The sequence below is a fragment of the Schistocerca piceifrons genome, chromosome 5, assembly GCF_021461385.2.
Source record: "Schistocerca piceifrons isolate TAMUIC-IGC-003096 chromosome 5, iqSchPice1.1, whole genome shotgun sequence".
In the NCBI taxonomy this organism is placed as follows: Eukaryota; Metazoa; Arthropoda; class Insecta; order Orthoptera; family Acrididae; genus Schistocerca; species Schistocerca piceifrons.
In genome coordinates, this window is record NC_060142.1 from 138,857,431 (window position 1) to 138,863,026 (window position 5,596).

General features: G+C 47.1%; 1 pseudogene; it reads left to right on the top strand.

Moving 5' to 3' along the window:
* The first annotated feature begins 3,001 nt into the window (after nucleotides 1-3,001).
* On the top strand, nucleotides 3,002-3,119 carry LOC124799650 (annotated as a pseudogene).
* Nucleotides 3,120-5,596: the final 2,477 nt, after the last annotated feature.

A 5,596-nucleotide genomic window follows, 5' to 3' on the forward strand; every position in this document is an offset into this window, starting at 1 on the left:
GGTCACTCTTCACTTTAACAATATTGTCAGTCAGATTATTGTTCATATTTTAGGTCATGATCTTGGTGTTACTCAGTACTACATTTACTATACGTGGTTAATGACTTTTTACCTGATGAAATTGTGGGCAGAATATTGACATAACAGCATGTGTAGCCTGTTGAGAACTTGTACCCGATGGTCTGTAATGCAGGCGATGAAGAACAGGTAGAGAGATAATTTGGTGGGCCATAAATGCCGAGTTAAGGGACAAGACTGTGTCAGTGATTCTGGGAAACAGCTCTCAGTGGATCGTACCTGCAAAGGGACTTCTAGCCGAAGCACTCTCTTCCTTCTGCTTAGGGTCGTACAGGAGGGCGCCAGTTCGCAAATATTTTACCTGGCCCAGGCGGCAATCCGTTGCGAAGGAGGCCATTTGGCAGAAAGTTAGTGGAGGAAACTACTATGACTGCTATAAACTGAGCCATTGTGGAAACGATGCGAGGTCATACAACTCCAGTCTCAGAAGCAGGGACGACACGGACAGAAGGGCTGGTGTCTGGATGCAAGGATGTACCCTCCTGACGCCAGGAAGTCGCCAGATACTTCAGGGAGCTGCAAAAATACATATTTCGTGGGCACGACTGTCTGGGAGGCTTGACAGCCTTCTTTCAGAATTTGGAAATGGTTGGCCTGGAAAGATTAGATCTCTCCGTAAATAGAGGACTGTGATCCCATCTCGGTAGACATTTTCGAAAAACATGACCATGCTTACCCTGGGAACGACGCTCCCTCATCTAAAATCTTCTTTTTCCAGAAAACAGAGATTTGGGGTCTCTGACTCCTCTCAGGTTATGCAAAGTGGAGGCTTGCTTCCGCTGCCTCGAAACCCCAGTACTGTAACTGGAATGGCTACCACGCCAACAGAACAGTCAAGACGAGAAATTGGTCCAAATGGCTCTGAGCACAATGGAACTTAACATCCGAGGTCATCAGTCGCCTAGAACATAGAACTCCTTAAACCTAACTAACCTAAGGACATCACACACATCCATGACCGAGGCAGGATTCGAACCTGCGACCGTAGCGGTCGCACGGATTCCGACTGAAGCGCCTAGAACGGCTCGGCCACAACGGCCGGCAATCAAGAGAAGAGATTCAATGTACAGAGGATAGTTCCATTGTTTTGAGCAATCTGGGAGCGGTTTCGGTTTTGATAATTCGGCTCCCGTACCGAGGCCTGGTGGAAAGTGGTTGTGATTCTTTGCCTTCTTCGTCTCTGGTCTTTCCATGGTGGACAACTTCAAGTCTTTCTCTAGTCGTGCGACTTGTGGTCTGTATGTTGTGGTGAACTAAGAGCCAGTGGCAGTTCCGATATGTACCAACGGTTGAACTGCGTATCGTCTCGGACATATCGCGTGTCACGAGGGTTAACTTATTCGTCCTGGGTCTGATTTCAGCATCCGCCGTCGTGCCTGGGAGTCGGATCGGCTTGGGGTCACTAGCGAACGGATGCGCCTCACGCTGTAATCTGCCGCGATTTCATGACTTTGATAGGGAAGTTTCCCGCGTGCTGATATTCAGAACGCCAATACGCGTAATTTGAAAATTTTGTGGATGCGCCAGAAGACTGCAGCTGGCGCAGTACACCGCTCCTCGCCCACAACGGGCCGTTTTCTGCTGCAATTTGAATACAGGTGAAAGGGTAAAAAACTGCTGCACCGACGTGGAGTTGTTCAATGATATTCACAGCTCCCTGTTCTCAGGTGAACCTTAGTTTGTGGCATACTTCGTCGTCGTTGATTCATTTGGAAATAGTTCGACCTAATGATGGATTCATGTAAGCGAAGTCTACCTCGTTGTAAGATTTATCAGCTACTTGTAGTTATAAAAAGTTAATAAGACTTGTCATTATTTTGTAATCTTAAATGCACCACTGTTCTCATTTATACTTCCTCAACTATTCACTGTTTTTTTTATTGTGTTGGTACGTGGGTGCACAAGCACTTTAAGGTTCAGTTTTATTAAATTAATTAATTAGAGTAATAAATCGAGTTCTGAAAGTAACCACAGTCTTAGGCAACGAAACTGCCAAGAATAAGTACACTAGTTCATGTACATAAATTAAGGATGCAGCTAACGATTTGAGGTTTATTGAGAACACAATACTTTTCTTTACGTAAAAATAATAACATTTAGTATCACTCAGACGTATATTTATGACCAAAGGAAGCGACGACTTGCACAATGACTATTTTTCCGAAGAAAGAAATAGCGGTAAGGTGACAATTACCTCAGACTAGTCAACCTGTGCGAAACCTACCCACTTTTAGTGTTTCAAATAATGACAGTACTTCGAATAAGTGTAGTCGTTGGTGTGAGAGTAGTTGTTGCGATGGATAGAAACCGTCTTTAAAAATTAACCGAGCAACGTCAAATAATAACTATGTGATCAATAGTATCCGGACACCTATCTGAAAATGATTTACAAGTTCGGGGCGCCCTCCATCGGTAATGTTGAAATTCAATATGGTGTTGGCCCACCCTTAGCGTTGATGACTGCTTCCACTCTCGCAGGCATACGTTGAATCAGGTGCTGGAAGACTGCTTGGGGAATGGCAGCCCATTCTTCACGCAGTGCTGCACTGAGGAGAGGTATCGATGTCGATCGGTCAGGCCTGGCACGAAGTAAGAGCTCCCAAACATTCCAAAGGTAATCTGTAGGATTCATGTCAGGACACTGTGCAGGCCTGTCCATTACAGGGATGTTACTGTCGTGTAGCCACTCCGCCAAAGGCCGCGCATTAAGAGCAGGTGTTCGATCGTGTTGAAAGATGCAATCGCCATTCCCGAATTGCTCTTCAACTGTCGGAAGCAAGAAGGTGCTTAAAACATCAATGTAGGCCTGTGCTGTGATAGTGCCACGAAAAACAACAAGGGGTGCAAGCCACCTCCATGAAAAACACAACCACAGCATTACACTACCGCCTACGAATTTTGCTGTTGGCACTGCACACGCTGGGCCAACGGCCTTGCCGCAGTGGTAACACCGGTTCCCGTCAGATCACCGAAGCTAGGAGCTGTCGGGCTGGGATAGCACTTGGATGGGTGACCATCCGGTCTGCCAAGCGCTGTTGGCAAGCGGAGAGCACTCAGCCCTTGTGAGGCAAACTGAGGAGCTACTTGATTGAGAAGTAGCGGCTCCGGTCAAGGAAACTACCATACGGCCGGGAGAGTGGTGTGCTGACCACATGGCCCTCCATGAGGATAAAATCAGAGAAATTAGAGCCCACTCAGAGGCATACCGATAATCTTTCTTTCCACGAACAATACGAGACTGGAATAGAAGGGAGAACCGGTAGAGGTACTCAAGGTACCCTCCACCACACACCGTCAGGTGGCTTGCGGAGTATGGATATAGATGTAGATAACCGCATCCAGTGACGCCTGTGGGCTGAGGATGACACGGCGGCCGGTCGGTACCGTTGGGCCTTCATGACCTGTTCGGGAAGAGTTCAGTTCAGTACTGCACACGCTGGCAGTTGACGTTCACCGGGCATTCTCCATACCCACACCCTGCCATTGGGTCGCCACATTGTGTATCGTGATTCGTCATTCGAAACAACGTTTTTCCACTGCTCAATTTTCCAATGTTTAAGCTTCTTACACCAAGCGAGGCGTCGTTTGGCATTTAGTGGCGTGCTGGGTGGCTTATGAATAGCCGCTCGAACACGAAATCCAAGTTTTCTCACCTCCTGCCTAACTTACTATTTGCAGTGGAACCTGATACAGTGTGGAATTCCTATGCGATGGTCTAGATAGATATCTGTCTGTTACCCATTACTACCCTCTTCAACTGTCGGCAGTCTCTGTCAGTCAGCAGACGAGGTCGGCCTGTACGCTTTTGTGCTGTACGTGTTCCTTCACGTTTCCACTTCACTATCACATCGGGAACAGTGGACCCAGGGATGTTTAGGTGTGGAAAGCTCGCGTACAGATGTATGACACAAGTGACACCCAATCACCTTACGACGTTCGAAGTCCGTGTGTTTCGCGGAGCGCCCCATTCTGCTCTCTCATGATGTCTAATGACTACTGAGATCGCTGATATGGAGTACCTGACAGTAGGTGTTAGCACAATACGCCTAATATGAAAACGTATGTTTTTGGGGGTGTCCGGATACTTTTGATCAAATAGTGTACATCCTTCTATATAGGTTTCCATGCCTTACTGCTTTTAATTTATAAATGTCGGTCGTAATATTTACGTTTACCTGTTGTAGAAGGTAAGTTTAATGAGCAGTAAGATTGTAAATAACAAACGGCACGGTGTTCCAGTCGTCTAGGGTCCAATCGATATGGTCACGAGCCGTGGAGCGGCGTTGCAGGCGATGTCGCGCTCCCGTCGGTCGTCTGTTGCCATAGCCCAGAGTTCGACCCACTGTCTTAACGGATACGTTCGTCGTACGTCTCTCATTGATTTCTGCGATTATTTCACGTTCTGTTTCTTGTCTGTTAGCACTGCTCTCAGCCAGTGCGTTGTCCATCGTGAGTGGTAATGCCTAATATTTTGTATTCTAGGAACACTCTTGACACTGTGGATATCGGAATATTGAATTCCCTAACGATTTCCGAAATGGAATGTCTCATGCGTCTAGTACCAACTACCATTACGCGTTAGAAGTCTGTTAATTCCCATTGGGCTCCTGTAATCACGTCGGAAACCCATTCATGTGAATGACCTGAGTACAAATAACATCTCTGCCGATGTACTGCCCTTTTAAACTCTTATATCTTGTGTGGGTGGCAGAACTGCCATCTGTAAATATGCGTACCGCTATCCGGCGGACGTTTGTCGTTCATTGGAATTCGGCGGCTGTGTAGTTTTGGGACATGGGTTTCTAGTCTGTTATCCAACCCTACACGCAATATTTAGTCTGCAAGTTCGTCTTTTAAGACGATAATACATGAACGCAGCGCAGCCACCTGCTGAAGTTCTTTCTCCAGGTGGCTGTAGGTAATGGAATGGAGTGACCTGCAGTGTAGGTGTCGTGTCACCGCCAGACACCATACTTGCTAGGTGGTAGCTTTTAAATCGGCCGCGGTCCGGTAGTATACGTCGGACCCGCGTGTCGCTACTGTCAGTGACAGCAGACCGAGCGCCACCACATGGCAGTCAAGAGAGACGTACTGGCACTCGCCCCAGTTGTACGGACGACTTAGCTAGCGATGCAACACTGACGAAGCCTCGCTTATTTGCAGAGAAGATAGTTAGAATAGCCTTCAGCTAAGTTAATGGCTACGACCTAGCAAGGCGCCATTACAGTCAATATTCTTGATAACGTACCGTCAAGAACGATGTATTCAAATGATGGATTAAAGTATTCCAGAAGCTACGTACTTTTCTTTATAGCATTCATTACGTATCCTGTTTCAGACCTCACGCCAGCCTGCGTGAGTTTAAACGCGTGCCTTTCGGTTACCCGTCACTGTGGACTGGCTGTCTTGTCAGTCCACAACAGTAGGCTAATATGAATCTTGTTTGTTGGTAGCTGCTAGTGATAAAACGCTGGAAGGGATCTGTCGCCGTCGGAATCTCGAGAGATAAGCAAAAGAG